Source organism: Patagioenas fasciata, chromosome 4 (genome assembly GCF_037038585.1).
Source record: "Patagioenas fasciata isolate bPatFas1 chromosome 4, bPatFas1.hap1, whole genome shotgun sequence".
Taxonomy (NCBI): Eukaryota; Metazoa; Chordata; class Aves; order Columbiformes; family Columbidae; genus Patagioenas; species Patagioenas fasciata.
Genome location: NC_092523.1, coordinates 53,195,900 through 53,218,248, shown reverse-complemented (window position 1 = coordinate 53,218,248; position 22,349 = coordinate 53,195,900). Strand labels below are relative to the sequence as shown.

Genomic DNA, 22,349 nt, shown 5'->3' with positions numbered 1-22,349 from the left:
AATCGGGACATTCTATAGTTTTAATTGTCAAAGAGACAGTTACTGGCATCATTTTGACTCCTTCGTGGTATTTGTCATACGTGTATTGCTGTGCTCCAGAAGCGGTGATTAATTTATTTGCACCTTATGATTGCAAAATACCTGTCTGTCTGTCTGTTTACTTGGTTGGCAATGTCTGCATTGAGCAGAAGGGAATTACATGGAATGGAAGGGAAAGAGAAAAAGCATCTGGCAGCATGAGAAATAGCCAGCATTCTTCTTACTGGAGCATCTGATTTGGGAAAGCCAGCAATGTGTTTTAATTCCCTTTCCCAGAAGGCCAAAGAGAAACTGGGAGGTCTACACTGAAGTATTGCCGAGGTCCCAGTGCCTCCCAGTGCTCATCTACCAGCATCTTGTTCTGCCTGCTTCCCAGCCCCTTATTCTGCTGAATCTGCTTTTTCCTTGCACAGCCGAGTTCATTTTCCTGCAGCAGAATCTCTCACGAGGCTCCTGCAACCTTCAAGAGATGCTGCTTGCAGGAGTCAGAAATAGCATCCCACTTTTTAGAGAGAGTCCAGCGGAGAGTGACAAAGATGCTGAGGGATCTGGAGCATCTTTTTGATGAGGAAAGACTGAGAGAGCTGGGGCTGTTCAACCTGGAGAAGCCGAGAGGGGACCTTGTTTATGCTGGTAAACATCTCCAGGGTGGGTGTCAAGAGGATGGACCAGACTCTTTTTAGTGGTGCCCAACAACAGGATGAGGGGCAACGGGCACAGACCGAAACACTGGAGGTTTCTTCTAAACATGAGAAGAAACTTCTTTCCTTTGAGGTGCCAGAGCCCTTGGACAAGCTTCCCAGAGAGGTTGTGGCGTCTCCTTCTCTGGAGACATTCAAAACCCACCTGGACGCGATTCTGTGCCATCTGCTCTGGTGACCCTGCTTGAGTGGGCGGTTTGGACTACATGGTCTCCAGAGGTCATTTCCAACCCCAACCAGTCTGGGATTCTGCAGGGACGCCCTGGCTGGAATAAACGGAGCAGCTCTGCACCTTGGCTCCGCCAAACTTCATCTCTAGGCACTTCACTCTTATTTACCTGCATGAAAAATTTAGCTGGCCGGTGGGATTCTTGGTTTATCCAAAGCCTTTAAACTGTCTCTGGCTGGCTTCCAGCCTGGCTGAGCTTGCTGTGGTGGCTCTGGGTGGGAAGGCACGTTTTGTTCCAGGTGCAGCCTGGCTCCACACAGCTTGATGGGGATGTGTCCCTGCTCCCAAGTGAGCGGAGGAGTTACGGAGGTCTGAGTTCCTTGCAGAGGAGAGAATCCCTGCCATCCTCCCCGTACCAGTAAGTTCTTCCTCCCTGGGGAACGAAATGGCTAAAAGGGATAAAAAGTTTGAATGGATTTTAGAAGCAAGGCTGGTTGGGGTCCTGCTGCTTTCTCTCTTTTCTGCTTTACTGGTATTTATGGAGAGAGATTTTTTTTTTTAATTGTGGGAAAGGGGAGGAATGCTTCAAAAATGCTCAGTCCTTCCTCATAAATGTGTGTTCCCTGTGTTGTCTCATATCAAGGGTTAGGCAAAATGTAGCTATCAAAGCTTCCCCCTTGGCCTTGTCATGCAGTGTAGCATATTTTTGCCCTTGAGCAAAGAAAACAGATGCTAAGCTGAAGCTTAACCATCCTCATGTTGGAAGTGCCAGAGTAGGGCTGGCAGTCCCTGCTGCTGCGGGTATGTGTCTGCTATGGGCGCCTTGCTTCCTGTTAATCTGTGCCATGTGCCAGCTGCTGCTTTGCAAGGCAGAGCAAGGTCCTGGGAAGTGGTGGTGTTTGGGGAATAGTCCTGCCTTAGTCCTGCCTCCGTAGTCTGGCAGCGAGAAGCAAGGAATAAGCCTAAGTCAGGAGCTAAAACTAAACCAGGAGCAATTGGTGGACCAAGAGCAAGCAAATGAGCGCCTCAGCCTGAGAAATACTGACCGTGAGCAAACTGTTTAAAGAGTTCTTTCTTCTTCAGTCTAGGAGGCAAAAACATCTTGGTATCCATGGAGGGCTGATGGTCCCCCGTGGAAGGTGACCTGTTGGATGGCATGAAGTTGCACCAGGGGAGGTTGAGGTTGGATCTTGGAAACAATTTCTTCCTGGAAGGGGTTGTTGGATATTGGAATAGGCTACCCAGGGCAGTGGTGGAGTCATCTAGTCCAACCCCTCTGCAATGAGCAGGGACAATAATAATGAAAAAAAAAGAAGTAGCCACTGAGTTTCATTAACTCCTGATGATGAGAGATGTACCGTCACCTCTCTGTGCTGTATTCCTTACTGTATCCCTGTTGATATAGTCAGCAATGTGCAAGACAATTAAGAGTATTTGCTCTCTGAAGTGCTATGACTGAGAGACTTGACTTGTAAGCATCCTTGAGGATAAGCTTAATAAGTCCTCTGTTATTTGGAGAAAAAACAGGAGCTGCAAAAATGGTCCATGAGATATTATCAGTGAAACATTTATTTACCTTTTTTTTTTTTTTTTGCTATTCATCTGGATGGAATAGTATAGTATTTCATGAGCTGTATTAACCAAATCTCAGCTGTGAGTTGGCTCTGCTATGGAAACTGCTATGAAACATAGAGGCGAGCCAAAGCGGGATCTTACTGCGTCGTGTTCTGAGTTGTCATTGACCTGAAGCGCTTGCAGGTGGCCAGTGCTTGGGTGATGGGTGGCCCTGGGCCCCCCGGGATGCAGGACATGAGTCAAGCTGAAGCATGTAGATATTTGGGAATTTGGGCACCACAGATGTGCTGGGCAGGACCACAAATTAAGCATTAGCTTGCATTCGCACAGCACTCTGAAGGTGATAAATGCCATCTGAATGTTCACCTGAACTCCAGTGTGTATTAAGTCCAATAGAAATTTGGTTTGGACTTGTATTTTCAAAGTGTTGCAGCTGAACAAACAGTTTTGGTGGTGGTTTTCTGGTTTTGTTCATTTAAATATTTATGGGAAATATGGGGAAAATATTTTTTTTATGAAAGAAATCTGGCAATATTCAACTGACTGTTTTAATATCCAGTTCTGTGGCATGACGGCAGCACCAAATCCTGCAGGTTTTCCTGTCCTTCTGCGACTACAGTAAAACAAGTGGTTGATGAAACCAAGTAGGTTAATCAGAGTTAGACGTAGCTCTTTCCTGATCCTTAAAAATGTTGTTTGTCGTAGTAATTACCTCTAATTTCCCCCTTTCTGGAGTGGGGTACAGGCAGACCAGCAATTACTACACATGCTATGCTTGGAACAGTGGGTGGAAACTCTCCGGTGTTCCACAGAAACCCAGAGAAGCTCAGGCATCAGTCCCAGCCTGGAAATGAGAGAATCGGGACCAGAATTCAGGGGAACAGTGCCCCAAGTCAGGCTTTAAACCCCAGCATCCCAAATCTTGGATATGCTAAACCCCCAGCGGCTCCCGACAATGTGGAAATCTGGTTTGGGAGCCTCAGCACGCCGGAGGATTAGGCTGTGTTATCCAGGTGACTGGAAGCAGTTGGCTTTAGGACTGTTTTTTGGGAATTTCAGCCTGTGTTTCTGGGCAGGGGTTTATCTTTTAGCAGCTCAGACCTAATCCTTGCAGTCGTGAGGATGCCAGCCTGATCAAGGTCTGACATGCAAGTATTTATTGGGTCCTAGGGCTGGTTGTTCGGTTGTTTTTCCATTCCCAGTGAGCCTTGCTGGGTAACACAGTCCCTTGCTGTATAATTTCTTTATGTTCTTCATCCTGCTACTGTGCTGTGCCCAATCTCAGCCTATAACATTTTTCACCTTGTTGAATTTGCTGTGTGTATTAGTACAGTGAATGAGTCATCTGCGTATTTAAGTGCAAACCTTAGGAAGAGATAGCTCTTAAATTGCCTTTTCTACTGGAAGCTGATAAGCTTATTACATATGCAAAAAAGGATGCATATATCAGGCAAAGCCAATGTGTGACTTGGTAGCAAAGACCAGGCTGAAATTCAAAATATATGGAACAATGAATTTAAACACCTTACTAAATCACAGCTGTGCCATTTTATTAGACATTGTTTCATAAACTATGAAAGCTTTAGCTATCATATAAATCTGTCTCTTAATAGGCAGCAATTACATTTCTTCATAATTTATTTCTTTGATACTGCTGAGCAAAAATGCACCTTCCTGATGACTCCGTTTATATACTGCATTTTGTTTATCACTGCAAGCCCAAATTTCTTGCCACACTCTCTCTTCTAGTGCAGTGTGGATAATAGAAATACAATTTAGAGGAAGACGGGAGATACAAAGGAGTCCTCATGTCACCAGCATTGAGCAAGGGGTTGAGATGAGCTGCTGCAGGTGGATTCTCATGTTGCTCAACTGGGACCACCCACTGGTGAGGGTTTGCGTAGCGCTGAGGGCAGCAGGAGCTCTTGCAGTGATGTAAAATGAACGTGATAAATGTGCATCAGTCATCGGGGATTGCCGCTATCCCAGTTTAGACCAGTCTCTGGTCATTTTTCTTTAACCATACCATGATGATTCCTGGAGTCACTTGTTCTAGATGTGGGAATGGATGTGGTGAGTGTTACAGGAGATCCCAGCTGGCAAATACCTCATAAATTATAATTTGAGGATGTTGGACATGGCTGGTGATGCCTTTCAGAGTGGTTCACACTTGGGCTGTCATGGTCCACCCCAGCCTTCTGGCGTTGAGCTGCCACATGGGTTTGTCCATCTTCTTTTGTTTCGATCATTAGTGTCTCCCTGACAATCAAGAGAGTGGCAACCCACAACCCCAAGTTTGCCAAATGTTTTTTCATTTTTTCTCTCTGGGGTTTTTACCAATAAATCTAATACTGGATGAAAACTTACTGCTTCTCAGTATTCTGCTAAATAGCTAGCACTGTGTGGGTGTTTGTTTTGTTTCGCTTTGTGTTTTTTTTTTTTTTTTCCATGCTGTTTAAACAATTTTAGTCTGCCTTTGTCATTCGTTTGATGTTTTTTCAACCAATATTCTTGCTCTGGTGAAGTTTTGCGAACATTTTATGTGTTTATACTTTTCTGTATCAACGAAGAAGCACCAGCAGGACTGAGGATAGACCGAGATTTCTTTCTGTGATGTTCAGCAGCTGATGCTTTTTGGCCAAATGACCTCTGTAATAGTTCATGAAAAATAAGAGAAATTTAAAGCATTTTTTGTTCTAGTTACTAGAGGTCTCTTTTTTGTTTTTTTATTAGGTGAAACCTTTAGTAAAATCTCCTCCTCTCCTCTTGGCTGGTAAGGAAAGCCTGAGCAGTGTTCATCATTTCAAGAGTTGTTGATTCCTTTTTTCTGTCTTAATGTTTTAAGATTTAAGCCATCTATGATTAAAACTGTGGCATAGAAGGGAACAGAATGGGATAGTTCTGTTGAAAGGGACCTAGAATGATTATCTTGTCCAAGTGCCTGACCACTACAGGGCTGACCAAAAGTTAAACATGCTATTAAAGGCATTGTCCAAATGCCTCAAACACTGAGGCTTTCATCCATCATATCTGTATTTTTTTATTCATTATATCCATTGAAACCTATTTGTGTAAAACATCCTTAAAGGAGCACCTGAAAAAAGTGCATGTTTTCTTAATGTGGTTTTTTATTTTAGATTTCACAAGTGATTGTTCCTTTATGTAACTTAAGAAAAACTTATTAGCCGAAAAAACATGCCTAGAAGACAGTCAGGCTCTAATTGTTGGCTCCAAATGAGTGCAGTTTGCTAGAGTTGGAAAGAATCTGTAATGTGGTCTTAGAGTGGGTACAGAAATGTCACCTGTGGGTTGACGCGTCTCTGCAAGTTCCTGCAATAGATTTTTCTCACAGCCGTTCTGTTCAGTTTGTCTCTGTAATTTAAATAAGTAATTTAGCTCTTTTACAAATTGTATGCTTACCTGAAATACTTGCCTGCATTTTTTATTTGCTTTTGCTTGTGTCAGACTACTGATGGCATTGCAAAATGAAATGAATATTTGATTGCACAGTTTATAACAAGTGCAGGTCTAATTACTTAAGCCAGGCATGTTTATATATCTGATGCCATCAGACTTCTTTTGCAAAAACATCATAGTCTAGCAGGGCCCTTCACCACATCCTTAATTTTCATCTGCATTTGTTTTACGGATGCAGCTGAGACTCTCGATCTGTTTGAAGCTGGGAAGGGAGCTGGGTTTTTCCTTATGCTGTACCAAGGTGGAGGTTTGAGCCCCGTATTAAGGGTGGCAGAACAGCGTGCACCAGCAAATCTTGGTGTTCTAGAGCAGAGGTGGAGTAAAGCACACACTTTGCAATGGATGATAAATGTACCCATAAACCAAATGGAGAAGTGCTACCAGGAGCATCCATCTTGCCCGAGATTCAAGAAGCAGCTAAGAACGTGGCGTTTTCTGTGATTTGGTCAGGTGTGTCAAATGCGAGCAGCAGCTTTGCAACAGAAGGACTCTTCTGTCACGGCTATTTAAGCAAGTTATTGTAACACTTACTCTTGTCTTTTCTGTGAAAAATTGCAGTGAGTAGCTGAGAGATCATTTGTTTATGCTGGCTAACTGCAAACAAAACTTTATCACCTACCTTTAAAAAAAATTTAGGGTGAAACCAAGCAGGGAAATTTAAAAAGTAAAAAAAAAAAAAAAAAAAAAAAAAATTAAGCTGTTGAAAAGCTCTGACCATCTCAAACATGGAGAGAAAAGGTGTGTTGGTGAGAGTTGGACTTGATGATCTTAGAGGGTCTCTTCCCGGAGCTGCTGCAAGCCAGGGTCTTTCTGTTTGTAATCTGTTCCACTTGCTGTTGCAAAGAAGAAAATATTTTTAATGTGAAATCCATCTTAAAACACACCAAAAACAGCCCCTCCAGCTGTTTGAAAGCTGTTGGGAAGTATGGCAGATTAGAAGTAGTCCCAGCTGAAAAGGATTAGCAGGCAGAGTTCAAGTGAGGAGGTCAAATGCGTAAACTGAATGCAATTTATCTTGTGGCACTGCAGTTTATCACATGCTCACAGAAATAAAGAAATACCACACGCATGCACATATTCACACCTAATAATTTAAGAATAACTGGAAAAGGTCTGAAAAGACATTAAAAGGCTTCTGATGACATCATGCTATCTGGGGTAATAAACCAAAGATGGTTGAAGTCTGTTCCAAACCAGCTGTAACCAGAGATGTCTTTATGTGCCTGTACATATATATATATATATATATATATTTTTTTTTTTTCATGTCTCAGGAAAAAGCTATTGAACACTAGTATTGCATACTAACTGTATGGGGAGATGGAAGATTTTTCTTCTCATGGATTTCTTCCTGCTACATTTAAGGTTGTTTTTTTTTTTTTTTTACATTTATAGAAATCCTTTAGCGTCTGACTGTGCTGCTTTTAGAAATGTTTAAAACTTCTCAGATGCTTTACCCTTTAGAAAACCAAAAGAAAATTTAGGAGAGGCAGGGCATGACTGTGCGGTTTCGTCAGAGCCTCTCCTTTTGGGAAAGTTTTGTTTTCTGCTTTTTTAAAATGTTTGTCATTAGATAGAGGGCTTCCCCCTGAATTCAAGTGGTTGTATGGTTGAATTTTTGAGGGTATCTGCATAGAGGTGGCAAGATAATTTTGCATTTCAGTCACATAGTATGCCAAGTTTAATGATAAATACATTTTTGAAAGATGCTTTACATGGTGTAAACTCCAGTGAAGGATGTTAGTATCACATTAATAATAATTATTGAGAAGTGTCACAAACTCATCTTGAGCAGCCTCTATTAGACACTATCTCAGAGTTAAATTTAAAGGAGAAGATAATTTCTAAGTGCAATTAAAAGCTTGTCAGAGTGGAGAAGCAGCCACTTTGAGTCTTGCTTTGATTGTAAGCACAGTAATGAAGTGACAGCCTGGCAGCTTGGGCAATCGTAGTGCAATATCTCATTTAGTTGCATTTCTAATGCATTAAGTTCTGATGTTTCAGAGGAGAAACACTCCCCATGTATTTTCTATGGAAATTTTCTTTTAGAAACATTTTTTTTTTTTTAACAGGTACCTGAAGTCTCAGTGGCCCTTTTTTCAACCATAATCATTTCAAGACACGATCCCTGCAGAAAACTCTGGAGTTGGCACGTTTGCGACTTTTCCTTATCCTCGCCTACCAGTTGTGGGGGGTTCTTAACTGGAGCATGGAGCTGTGTCCCCCAGGCTGGTTTTCCGACATGCATTTCCAAGATCCGTTCACCTCATTAACGAAATTTGAGGGATAGCATTAAGGAGAGACCATCAGTAGGCTAAGATAATTATTTTATGCTGGTCTTGACGTTTCCCACAAACAGGACATTTAATAGCAGATTTGTGAGTGTTTTGTCTTGATTTCTCACAAAGCTGGCTTTTTCAATGGAAGTGGTGGGGACTAAGGTGAGAAAGCCTATTCTAAGACACAGCGCTGGAGTAGGTGTCTACCAGCTTCTATTTTTGGTTGCAAGCATCAGTATAGAGCTGCTTGGTGGCCTGTGGGCATGTCCTGTCACCCAACATGTCGTGAAGCCAGCAATTTAGATTTTAAATGAAACCGGTTTGGAAAAGGACAGAAATGTATAAACTGAAATTAAAACTAACTACTAGTTGAATATCTGCACAGGAGGAAGGTTGCATTAACCCTCTTTAATCAGTTTTTTTTTTGAAAAAAAACCCGTAACATTGACTTAGCATGGAAAAAATGGAGCAAATATGTCTTAAGTTTGGATGCTGGTGTCTGGTGGGATTTTTGCTTTGTGTGTGTAGTTTTGGTAAGGATTGGAAGGGTTCTAGGGTTGTGTAGTGCTATGCATTTTATGGCACATTTAAATGTCTATAACATAAATAGCTTTCCCATCAGAAGGCATAAATGTCAGCCTATTGACACATTATAAAGACACAAATGGAATGTAGCCTGGCAGACTGGTGCTGGTTTTGAGATTTAATAGTACATCTGTATCATTTATCCCAGTGGGAAATAACACAGGATGTTGCCTTGTAATTTTTTACTACTGTATAATAAAATGTAACCATAATAAATAGTGCCTAAGCAAGTAATGCAGCAGATTCTGGATTTCGTCCGGTGTGTCTTTACCACTTATCTTGGGTTAGTTTTGCCTCCTCAGTGTCAGGCAACGTACAGTTTTGAGTGCATATGAACTGAATGTGAATCTTTAACGTGTGATATATATCATCTGTAGAGACCCTCCTGTGCCAAATGCCTCCCAGCTCTTTGTCAGCTGGTGTTAGCACTGTCCTGCTTCATTCCTCTTTAAACCATCTTCTATTGACCTGTCCTTGAAAGCGTCTGTTCTGCATTTCCAGAATGTCTTTGCAGGCTGATTGCTTTTCCACTTGTCCTTACTGTGTTACAGTGTTATGTGCCTTTTGATAAAAACTCGATATTTCCTCAAAGCGTTATCAGATTCATGCCAGTTGAGAGTAAGGATGTCGTGGGTTTATGCTGGTTGAATTTAACTCATCGCATGTTTGCACGGGGCATCTTGCAGACCTTTTGGCATGCTGGGGAGATGCCGTGTCCTGCCCGGCACCGGTCCTTCCCACTCTGCAGTATTTGGGCTGCCCCATCACTGCAGGCTGGGATGGTTTATTAAAGGCATGAGAGGTCTGAGAAGTACTTGACACCCATTTAGGCACTTCCACAAGGGCCCAATAATGCAGAGGAGCTTTCTCACATCCGGCCTGTGATGTTCCAAGCAAAGAAAAAATAGGAAAACATTATTCTGTGCATATAAGAGTACCACAAATTTGTAAAAAGTAAATTAACATAGAAATGAGGGATGCTTTTGATTCATTAAGTAAATTTGACAGACTGTGTCGACAATTTCCTTGATTTTCATTTTAATTAGGATTATCTCCTAAGGTCTTTGGTGGGAGTTTACATGCAACAGAAGACTGTGGTCAGCAGCGTGCCAGTGTAACAGCCTGTACTTGCAGAAATCCAGCTGTGGCACGGATAGCTGGGATGAGATTTGGCAGGACCGCAGGCTCCCTTCTCCTCTGGCATTAAATGCCTTGTCGGTGCAGGGAGCCCTCTGGCTCTTCCACTGCCAGGCTTCATGTAGCTGCTTGGTTGCTTGGGACCAATATATTGCTGGGGAGGGAAAAAAAAAAAAAAGAAAAAATTCCCTGGGCTGCCAGCTTGAAATAATGGCTGTTTTCTGCTCCATAGCCAGGCACAAAAGTCTGGCTTAACCCCAGCAGCTGTTGGTCCCAACAACTGGGACTTGGAGCTGGTCGAGACAAAAAGAAGCTGACCTTTTCCTCCACAAACTCAATCTGCTTCACAGAAGTGTATAGGTTTGGATGGAGTTTTCAGAGGTTCTGTTTGATAGATTAGAAGTGGAAAATGAGGGAAGGGAGCCACGCAGTTGTACAGGAAGGCGAGCAGCATCCCTGCAGCCTCGAAGGGGAGGCTATGAGGTTTGAGTGCATGTTCTGCATGATGCAGAGCAGAAGCACAACTCTTAACACCTTGAGTCAGCGGTGCTGTCCTACCACTGCCCTATGTCCTCTTTTCTTTTTTTTTCTATGATTTCATTGTTTAAAAGTCTCTTTCTTGTCGCACCAAGCGGGGGGGGAGGGGGAAGTATTTGGAAACTCTTACAAAACCAAATTAATATTTTTGCTTTGGTTGCTAAGAGGTATTTATGAGCAGACAAGTTTCATCTTGGAAATCAGAGTCATTTGCAAACTTGATGAGCACTTTATTGTGATTGTTTTTCTCTGTCTAAAATAGATATATTCCTATGAAAATGTCCATATAACATGTAGGTGAAAATTTAGCTTGCAGTTTTCTACCTTAGTGGAAAGGATATGATTGTTCCAAAATACATGAAATGTGAATGTTTTGCTATTAATTACAGGCGAACAAAGTTTCATCCACGTGGGCCCTACAACAGCAAGTATCTGGTGTAGGCTTTAAACTTTAGCTTCTTGTACACTCAAATAACAGATTTGAAAGCCATTAGGCATATGAACAAGAAGAAAATGGAGACAGAAGGCAAAAATGCTGAAGGGAAAATCCTCCTGAAAGCCTACAAAGCATTTTCAAGCTTATGGATATGACCTGCTCCGTTCTGTTACACAGAAGTGTTAAAAGGAGAGCAGGCGACCCCGCTCCCTCCAACCATTCATCTGTTATGTCTGCGATGTATTTAGACTGAATCCTTGCCCAGATGCTGCGGATCTGTCAGTTCCATGGAAAATTAATGGGATTTTACCGTTTGCTTTGAGGAAGGGAGGACTGGACTTTCTCCCGACGTCTTTGGCAGGAAGGAGCGAAGAGCGTTCCTGTCTGCTTGCTTTAAATAATGCGTCTTTTTGAGCCTTTTTGCCAGATAGCTTAATTTATGTTACTGCCATATACCGTGTTGGAATATTACGGAAGTTAACGTACAGTGCTTTGATACACAACCATAATGGCAGACTCTAATGTTTTTTAAATGGTAGAACAAAGGCATTCATAATACAAGTTGCAGTGAATTGCCTGTAATTCTTGCCAGAGATTCGTTTAGCATTGCTTTTAATATTTTATGCACTGAAGTTGTTTGCAAAGACTAAAAGCTTCACTCACTTTGCACGCTTGTGCGGTGTCCTCTCCCCTTGCAAAGCGTGACAGAAACACTCTCTTGCAGATGAATTGTATGGCAGGAGGTTTTATACCAGTTATACCATCCTTGAAAGGTTTTTCTAGTGATCAGTGAAAACTAGATCAGATTTATGGCGTCATAACTGAGCCGGATAGTTAGAAATCTAACCTTTTGTAATATCACTAGTCGCATATTAATATTTTTAAGTATCTAAAACACATATGAATGGCATAGGAGGTTTTGACTTTAAATGTTACTATAGAGATTTGGCTGTACATAATGCCATTAAAACAGAAGAGTACAAGATAAAATGATCTATTTGCAATTATAATTATGCATATTGAGATTGACCATTCCTTAAAAAATTGGACGTGCAAAGTGGAGAAGGGCACTTCAGCAATCACTCTCTGTTGAAAGCATTGATGGAAGAATAAAAAAATGTAGGGGGATCGATTTGGCAGTAATGTGTGCAGAAAGCATGGAAAGTATTTCTTTGGAAGGTGAAGGTAACTCTTCGTGCTGTCGTGGTTAGCTTCGCTTGCAGAGACACCACAAAAATGCATTATCCACCACGGAACAGCAAGTAACGCTGTGAACCACTTTGTCTGCTCTTGACACTTGATAAATCAAGTGTATTAGTTGATCAGGTTGGTATTGAAGTGTCAGCATGGCCTCAGAAACGCTCCACAGAGGAGGTGGACTTTGTTCTAGCTCTGGTGGTGGCCCTGTCTTTGACCTTGAACATGTATTTTTTTGTCTCCTTGCCTTCCTTTCTGCTACTCCTTGATTGTCTTGTCTTCTCAGAGGATGAGGTCTTCGGGAAAGAGATTTCTTTGCATTGTGCTCTGTGAACAATGAAGTCTGAGCCTAGCCGAAGCCTCTGGGGGCTTCTCTAACACAAATTATAATTGTTAGCTTTAATCACTGGCATCAAAAGAGCTTGGTAATGGGGGATGGCAATGTGCAGGATTTGGAGAGATCTGTAGGGTGCATGTTAAATAAGTCACCGTCAGTGAAAGCTGCTGATGCGCTTTCATAACACCCAGGAGTGATGCTGTGCTGCTCTGGATGGGTTTTCGTCTCCAAAAGCACAACACTGGTTGCTCACTTCTCTACTTGAACAGAGCCAGAAATGGGGTGCTTGGTACATTTTAGCAAACGAGACCTTTTCACAAGTCTCCTGCTGGTTGCCTAAACCTTTCTGTTGTTTTTGTGGGTCCCTGTGCTGTGATCATTAACAGCTGAAGTTGGACCGCATGGTGTTTTCAGCACAGACAGCTGCTCAAGGGCGAGTCAGTGCATCTCGATGGATTCACCTCCCAGCCTTTGCTGTTGCCGAACAGAAAGTGTTTATCGTCGCTCTCCCAAATACCAGCTTCTGTTTTGGCAGGGAGGTGAAGTAGCATGCTGGTTTGCAGATTAATTGCCCTTCTTCTGACAACTAGTGATGCCGAGCAGGATGCCTGTGTCCTATTTGGGTGGATGGATTACTCATCATAGCAGAGGAGATGGAAACGGGGTGTTTCAAAAAGATGGACCAAATTTCAAAGATACAGTGATTTCAAACTGGGTCCATCTTTTTGAAATCCTGTATTTTTTCTCCCAAGTAGCAAGTGACAGGATGAGAGGAAATGGCCTCAGGGGACTTTTAGATGGGATACTGTGAACAGTTTCTTCCTCGGAAGGATTGTCAGGCACTAGACCAGGCTGCCCAGGGACAGTGGTGGAGTCACCATCCCTGGAGGGGTTGAACATACGCAGAGATGAGATTCTCAGGGATATGGGTTAATGCCATCGTTGGATTGGACTCAATGATCTTGAGGGTCTCTTCCAACCAAAATGGTTCTATGATTTTATGATTCTGTTTAGCTGTGTGAACACCAGCAGTCACGTTAGTAAGAGATGGCTGTGTTCAAGCCATTTATTTATCATTAATCCATACAGGTAGAGCTCCAGGGTAACATGGGATGGAGCAAGAGGAAGGAGGTGATATGACCTCTCCATCAGCATCTTAAGTGAAACCACTTGCTCAGTTGTACAGGCAGAGTACAACTGGGTAAGAACTAGGGTGAGAAACGCCAAATGCTTTCTGAGAAGAAGGTTTTAGAAAGGAGCAGGTTAGTCGATTGGTGTGGAAAGGAGTAAAATAAAATAAAAAGGACCCTCCCTTTCATGTGGGGCAGGTGCCATACTGCTGGGAGTGTTAACAGGAGTTGGAGGTAAAGCAGCGTCTCCTTCTTTAATATTTATTCTAAATTTTAGGCATTAGCCGAGTCCAAATCTCTCTGGTTCCTGCAGTACGCCCACTGCCAGTGAGCGATGCCTCTTGAGCAAGTATTTTGCAAGATCTTTGCTGTGCAGAAATCCCTGTATTATTCCCTTCTGAAAAAGAAATAAGAACAAGAATTCTCCAAACCACATCTGCAATCTGCAGAGAAATAGCATATGGCAGAGGCCAGCTCAAGGTTATACACCAGGCATTTGGCGAGGGAAGGCAAAAAAAGATTTACCAGTCAGTACACTCACACTCTGATAAAATAAAGGTGAGCTGGGAGGAGAACATGTGCAGCATTCCAAAATTACACAGAAGAGCCATAAACTACTGTATGTTGTGCTATAGTTAGCCCTTTATGCTCCAAGCAGAGGCAAAATCCAGGGTGTCATAAATAAAACAAAAATCTTGTTTTAATTTCATTTAAAAAGCTGTTGCAAGGTAACAGGGTAACAAGAATTAACTTCTTCAGGGTGGGCAAATCACAATTCCTTTACTCTGTACTGCAGCCATCATATCAGATTTATTGTCCAAAAGCTTCTTGGAACCAGGTGGAGGTTTTGCTACAAAACACAAGCAGAGTAGTCTATAGAAATGGCATTTTTCCTAGAAATAAAGTATATGGATGCCCTCATGAGGTGTTGCCTGGTCTGCTCTGCACTTGTAAAACTTTGTTTTCCTACTGAAACTATGTATTTTTTTTATCAAAATCCAAGGCTGAAAACAACTAACATCTAGAGACTTTTTTATTTGTACAGCGAGAAATAATAGCTGGTCTTTCCCTGAGTTTGCTTGTAGATTTCTTAGATGGTCCAAAACCCGTTTATTGCTTAGAGAAGTGATTTTGCTGACAGGCAGCCTGGAATAGTTATTTTTTTTATTCCAGAGCATCCATACTTGCCCATTATAGAGAAATCACTCAAAAAGCAGCACACATGCTGGACTCTCAAGCCTTGTTTTAAGTTTTAATTTACTTGTCTTCCTTCCAAGGTTACCGGCTAGGAGTGATTGCTCCTTTAGTACATAAATAAGATGAATTATGCGTTGGGGACCAATGCCTCAGCTTCCTTCCTTTCATATTCCCAGGGAAGCACCTGCTGAGGAGCATGCAGAACTGGAGTGCAATGTACTTTTTTTTGCGCATCAAAGATTAAATTAAATGCAGGCAGGAGAATTCAGTGTTAATCCCCTCATGTGGGTTTTTTATTTTCTAATTGTTTAAATGGGGCAGGATGGGGCCTCAGGGTCCTGCGCCATCCAGCTTGACTCTGACAAATCTGATTCCCACCGAAGTTTCATCTGGAGCAATCCCAACTGTGAGGAGCAATTTTTCATGTGTTGTAGTTAGTCCTAATAAAACCGGTGCTTCCAGGAGGCTGACCTGGATCCATGCATTTCATGCTTTTGTCAATTAATGTTACATTTAGCATCTAACACTATATTTAGAAGAAAATACTGAAGATGTAAGGGGACGGAGGAAATTCAAGGTGTAACTGCTGAGGAACAGGAATGAACATTCTTATAATCATAGTTGATTTGATGTTCTTTTCAAATGAAGTTTTTCTGTATTATTCTGGTGTAGCAACCTCTAAAAATCCCTGGTAAATCCTCTAGTATAACAATAATTTCACCAGATCATATTGAAGTCTGCTGTGGTGAAGAGATACTCATGTACCTACACAAGTGTTCTATAACTACTTGTATCTCTAAGGATGTTTTTTTATTTGGCAGCTTCCACTGTTTTGTTTTTTTTTTTTTTTTTCCAACCATTGTTGGTTATGTGCTAGAACTGTCTTCCCATAATGAGATGTGCTGTGTACAGATTAAAAATTCTTACAGGCTTTTAAAAATCAGATCTGTTGACCTAAACCAGTTGTTCATTGCTGTATCCCCAGTTGCACATATAGCAGAAAGTTCATGAGTGCCTAATAAGTCCTCAGAGGCAAGTATACATGTTTTTTTAATTATATTTTTTCTTTTTGTTTCCAGAAATGCTGAATTCAGTACTCTGCAAAAAATCACATGTGGATTTTTAGCACTTGAAGAACAAGAAAAGGTAATTACTGGACCTTATAGACTAGCCTCATTTGTTAGCTGTGCTAAAATATTAAACTGCTCGACCTAAGCCTGCGGCTCCATCTTGGCGTATGGGTTTTGTGTATTTTCAGTTATGCAGGCACGGTTGTTTCTTGAGAATATTCCTTTTTGGAAAGGGAGCATGGGATCAAAAGCAGCAAAGCGTGAAGATGCTGAAGCAAAATGGTAGGGAATAGCACACTGTGAATTTTTTCAGTGTATGTTAGATGTGAAAAAGGTAAAAGAAGGGGGAAAAGAAAATTAAGGTTTATACATACCAACAGAAAAGGCTGTGGAGTTCTTCATATTCGCAAGCCTGACTGGCAGAGCCAGTGGGCAAGTGTGGAAGGAGGTTGAGTGTTCCTCCTTGTTACAGCAGCTCCTTGTGTTTGGGTGACTGAGTCACTTGTGGGGCATTGTGTCCTGCCACGGGATTGTGAGCTGCGGGTGAGCCTGCCCTTGCCATCGCCTCTCCTTGTCTTCCTGGGTCGTGACATTTTGCTTGGGCAATACAGCTCAACAGGGCTGCAGCTCCGTTACTGGTGTTAAACAAAATGCCGTTCATCAAACTTGCATGACCTGCTTTGCCAGGGGCTGCATCTGGAAAGAGCGGACTCTGAAAAGCAACAAGGAAAGTGCTGCCACTCCGCACGCTGCTGTCTCCTGCATTTTCTCCCCACTTCTTTCCAAGGCTGAGAGGCAGGACCTCATGTAGTTTTTTTCACTGTGCTACTTTCTGGAGTCAAGTGATGTAGAAGTTGAGCAAGGGGAACATGGTCCTGTTCAGCTGATACATCCTTCCAGCTGTACAGAGGAGCGACCAGGACCCTGCATTTGCCTCAACGCCTGTGCACAGCTTCATTATGACTGTGGGTAACCCAGAGGGATCTAGAGCCTTGCAGTTACGTTTTGTAATAATTAATATAATAACTTCAAAGTGAGGTGTATGTAGATGCCACAGTATGGACAGCAAATGGAAATATATAACGTGAAGGTCTGTACATTTGAGTATATAGTAAAGCAAGCATAGTGAGATTTGAAAATGCAGATGCAAAGAGGTGCAGGGAGGAAATGTTGCAGGGGTTGTGAAAGCTTCTCTATGAACATGCAGCATGTTCTTATGAGACACTTAATTTCATTGCTTGGGTTGGGAAAATGCGTATGAGTGACATCTTGTGTTCACGTGCATTTTGGAGGCAGGATGTAAACCAAGTGACAAAAATAAGTCATAGGGTGGACCAATGCTGCCGCTTTCATGTATCAGCATTACAATTTGCTGGAAACCCATCAAAGGGAAGTGCTGTCTCAGTTCTTGGGAAGGATGTTGAAACACACTGAAGGGGCTTAAATTGGAAATATGCTCTGATCCTTTTTTTTTTTTTTTTTTTTTTTTTTTTTTTTTGTGGTGGACTCTACATGTGTGAATTTAATGCAACATTATGACAGGAGGAGAAAAATAGCAGGTGGGGGGAGAAGCTCTAGGACCAAATAAACACTTGATCAAAATGCGTTAAGTTTTTAGAGAACTACATTCTCCTGTAGTTTGGGTTCATGGTGTTTTAAATGACCTTCCATGTGCTAATGAATACGATTTCTTTTGTTGGATCCTTCCATTAGGATTTACAGTGACACTTAAAACTCGTTAAAGCCTTGTGTCACCATTGCCGGCTCATTTCTATGCCCTGGGACTGTCGCATTCGGGCACTTATCGTATGATAACTTCAACGGGGACTTATAAAATTCATTGGTGTTGAGTATAAGTTGTTCTATCCATGTCAAAAGAAGAGATGGAGAAATCCAATTTCTTTTAAATCATGAATTTTCCAGGGGGAATAATTGAAAAGTTTAATCCTGCAGATTAATGGGATGCAATATGTTGGCAAGGAGAAAGACTGTTCTGCGCTGTTGTGTTTCACTAGTATTTTGGTTACTTGATGCTGTTTTATAAGAAGGTGAAATGTTAGTCTAAGTTATCTGCGCAATTTAAAATTATCTCAATGAATCAAATTGTTTGTGTTTATTTGTACTTTCGGTCCAGTGTAATGAGATTTGTAAAAAAATCAGTATGTATTTTTGCAAGTAAGAAAAAAACCTAAAAATACTCCAGACTGATCATGGCTAAGTGCTTTCCAAGGTCTTAGAGCAAAACTACCCGTGCTTTAATGCCACGTGGCTCAAGCAGGGGAATTATTCCCACTGGGTTTCTTAAAAGCCATAGACATTGCTTTAAAGTTTAAGCATAAGCAATATTGTAAGTAGATACAGCAATATCTGTAGCAAAGAAGTGGCCACTTGCGGTGTTATATTTGATCAACTTGTCATTTTTATCAGCTGTTCCTGCTCTCTGAGCTCAGGGGGTTGCACACAACTTTTTTTTTTTTCCAACTGGTGAAAGGATCCCACAGAGTCATTTAGCTCTGTCGGCCATAAGAGCAGGACAACCGCAAGCTCCCGAATTCCTCCAGCCCTGGACGCAGCAGCATCCGTTCAGTTGGTGGCCAGGGTGGGGACATGTCACACGTCCCTTTTCATCCTGTCAAAGAGATGTCACCTGCTCCATGTGTGCAGTGTCACCTGGGAAAGGCTTTGTCCCATCTTCTGAGAGAGGTGACCCTGATGTGGGTGTTCAGATCCCCGAAATGGGGGATTTTTACAGTTCGGATAGATTTCACACCATGCTGTTGTCAGCATTGGTGAGCGGGGTCTGAAGCTTCCAAAACTGAGATTACACTTTTATTCCCTGAGCGGCCAGGCTGATGGAAGAGATCTCAAAGCTCAAGGGCACAAGCAACACTCTCTTCTTTTGTACTTTGTGCCTTTTTTTTTTTTTTTGTCTTTTTTAACCAGCTGGCCATGACATTAAGATTTCTAATTAATTTAAAAACCACAGGCAGTTGTAGAGAGTGAGCAATGTAATAACTGGGCCATGGGGCAGAGTAAAAGCACATCAATTATTCAGGCAGTCACTGCTGCTTATTCCCTTCCCGGAGCTGGGCTGGCTGTCAGCGTGTGTCAGCGCCGCCGCTAATGCCCTTCAGAATTTACATGCATAAACAGTGGCCTTTTAAAATCCACACGAGGATCACTTCAGCATTTCCAACGATAGCTGCTAGGAGCACGCTCTGCCGGGGGGCTCTGACCGATGTTTTAGGTGCATAGTTCAAAAACCAGGATCTTGGCAGGTGCTTCTACTGGACGGCGTCGAGAATTTGCTCCTCAAGGAGACTGAGGGGCAGCCTGAGCCATGGGAAGGAAGAAACAGTACTGCTTTAAAATTCAGTTGGTGTCTGGGAGTGTTCTCTCCAGGCAAGTGAAGACCAGCGTCTCTCATAATGCGTTGTTTATTTTTGTGAAGTTCTGGAAGCGCGTGGTGCGAGGATGCCATGGGTGCCACTGGGGCTGGACCTTCTGTGGGTGCTCTGCAGGGATGACAAGCAGGAAGCATCCTCCTCCTCTTCTTCTTCCTCGTCTTCCTCTTCCTCCTCACAGTTTGGCTTGTAAGTGGACAAATCTGAAAATGCAGAAGCATTTCTCAGCACGAAGAACTAAATTTCCCACACTGTGGTGATCGTCTTGCATGGGGGGACATGGCAAAGTCTCATGTCAGAGATGTCACAGCAAGCGACACTGATTTCTGCACCCAGCCAGCCAAGGGGGCTGGAAATTGTGGACACAGTTGGATTTTTCTGCTGTGGACTACAAGCAGAGCATGAAGCCTTATTTTCTTGGCTGGCTGGCATGGTTATCCCTGCTGCTGGAAGCAACCACCTTGCTTTTTAAAAAGTGAACTAATAGGTGACAAAATAAAATGAGCCTCTCTAATTATGTGTTGTGCCAGCGAAAATGACCAGCTTTAGTTCAGAAAACACTGGCTGTAATTAAGGGTGAAAGGCTTTCTTCTCTGCTCTCTGTAGCCATTTATGAATCACTTCTCCCCATGGAAATTTTTAAATGTGTCTTGCTGGGGAAACTGAGGAGAAACAGGTAAAATGGATTTGCTTTAATCGCTGTGGTTGTAACTTGAACACTTGCAATGATATTAAGCATCTTTCTCCATTCATGTTGATCCTGATGATATACCAGTCCAGGCTAAGACAGGATCAGCCTTCATTAAATGGAAGAAACTAAACTCCATTGACAAAGACTTTGGCTAAATGGGGCCTTCATTGCTCTGAGAACAAGAATGCAATTAGCTGAAATGTTTGTTTACAAAATCTAATTCCTGGGGAGTATCTTAGATTGCTGCTTGCATCTCTTGGGCTTTTGTTGCCAAGGCTTGCAGCTTGACAGATTTTGCAAAGCGCAGTTGTATAGAAGGGATGGGTCAAGCTTTCTGTGGTAAAGCTGAACCCAGCTGAAGAGCAAGACCTGAGCTGCAGATGTGCTGGAGTTTATTCGTGCCTTCCCCCCCTATCTGCAGCATAACTGCTGCAGTCTGAGTTTTCTCCCAGCTGTTTGGGTTTTTTTTGGTGGGGGGCGGTGTGGGTGTGTGTGTTCCCCTTCCCCCACCCCCCTTTTTTTGTAGGGGTTTTTGTGTGTATGTGGTTTTGGTTGGGGTTTTTTGTTTGTTTGGGTTTTTGTTTGTTTGTTTATTTTTGTTAAATTAAGACCAGTAACATAGTTGCAAGGTTATGTTTAGGTGAAGTGGCAAACTACTGCAGGGCAGCATAAACACGGCTTGTGGGGCCGGGATGAGAAAACTGTCAAGACAAGAACAGAATGGCTCACGCCGCTTTTAATAGCGGCTATGACCGAAGGGTTGGGGCTTGGGTGCTTCATCCTGCACCTTTACACAGGTGATGATGTGCTGACGGCGGGGCTTTGATTTTCTTGCTGTATCAGGTTTGGAGTGTGAAGGATCAGGCATTGCGAGCATGTGTTGATACCAACAAAATAACACGTTAATTTGGAACCATGTATTCATAATAAAACATTAGTTTGCGGGCTAGGATCTGGCATGGTGGTGTTTATTAGCTCATTTCGTTACTCTGTGTGGTGGCTCTGCTTTGTTTGCAGTTCTTTCTTGTGGCTTCCTTGCAAATGCATGGGGTGTCTGTACTTATCTATCAGGGCGCACTGGGCTAGTGCGCGTTTCCTGGACACATTTGCCTCATGTGTCTGGTGGCAAACATTAAACATTTACCAGGACAATGCAATTTCCTCCCCATTTGCTGAATATAGGATATTAATGGAATAGTCAGTATAATCTGTTTGGCGATGGCTTGTAGTCATGTTAAATAATGGGGAACAGACTAATGAAGACCATCCCGTTGATGGATAAGGGTTACAATTTACCAGCGCTGCAGTAATTGAAATAAAACAAAGCTGCCTTTGCCTAATGGGTAGAGTTATATGCAACGTGCTGGTTTTTGATGGTGAGTCCTGGAGTGAGTTCAGGGAAGGGAACGGAACTGGTGAGAGGGCTGGAGCACAAGTGTGATGGGGAGTGTCTGAGGGACCTGGGGGGTTCAGCCTGGAGAAAAGGAGGCTGAGTGGAGACCTTATTGCTCTCTCCAGTCACAGAATCATAGAATAAATTGGGTTGGAAGGGACCTTCAGAGCTCATCTAGGGTGGTTTACCCAGAAAGGGTGGGAAATTTTCTTGTAATTTCGCACCATTTGAAGAGTTTCTATCACAAAAAAAAACCAAACAAACCATTTAGCCAGGTATGTCCCTCGAGTAGATCAGGGCTGTCAATGGGGCCGCTGGTGGCTCTTCAGCACCTCTTGTACCCGCTGTCCCTGTCCCCCCGGGCATGGCAACTCCTCAAGGTCACCTCCCCAGGATGGAGGGACAGGAGGGTGGGACCCCTGCGTAACAGACAGGGCCCTCAGCCAATGAGATGCCCAGGCCCAGGGAAGCTTCTGGAGCAGCCTGTGCTTACCACGGCCAGACCCAACCCAGCACAAAGTGGCACCAATGCCAAATCTCTTGAATCTCACTTGGAGCCGCCTCCTCACTGCATTGGGTCTGTGAGCAGAGCCCTCCCTTGAGATCAGGAACCCTCTGAGGAGACTTCCCATGATGGAGAGCCCTCGCCTGCTCCTTGGTGAGGGATTTTCTGCTGGAAATATGCTCAAGTGACCCTTGTGGGTCTTGCTGCCTCCTCCCATGCATATGCTGCTCCCCAGCATCCCTTCTCCTCTGCCGGACAGCAAGATGGGAGTTGCAGTAGCTGACGCAGGGATTTGCTCCTTGGGATTTGGTGGTAATAGTGCATGTAAAACTCCGCTTTTTTCAGTGTCAGCACTGTAACTGACAAATGCTTTCCTTAATTTGTGAGAAGTGTGCCCAGTATGATGTGGTTATATGTGCCTGAGAGTCTATTCTCAAGACAGTACGTGGGCCTCTCTACTATGAAAGCTAGTTGCACTATTAGGAAAAGA

At 42.8% G+C, this 22,349-nt stretch overlaps 1 protein-coding gene across 32 annotated transcripts in view; it reads left to right on the top strand.

The window, feature by feature from the left end:
• Window positions 1-22,349, top strand: part of ADGRL3 (adhesion G protein-coupled receptor L3) — a 384,288-nt gene that overhangs the window by 63,863 nt on the left and 298,076 nt on the right. For 30 of the 32 annotated variants that reach the window (XM_071807883.1, XM_071807868.1, XM_071807860.1 and 27 more), the window contains one exon: window positions 15,876-15,942. The exons of the other annotated variants lie outside the window; for them this stretch is intronic. The gene's annotated coding sequence lies outside the window, so the exon portion shown is untranslated. The remainder of the gene's footprint in view (window positions 1-15,875; window positions 15,943-22,349) is intronic. 32 annotated transcript variants of the gene reach the window in all.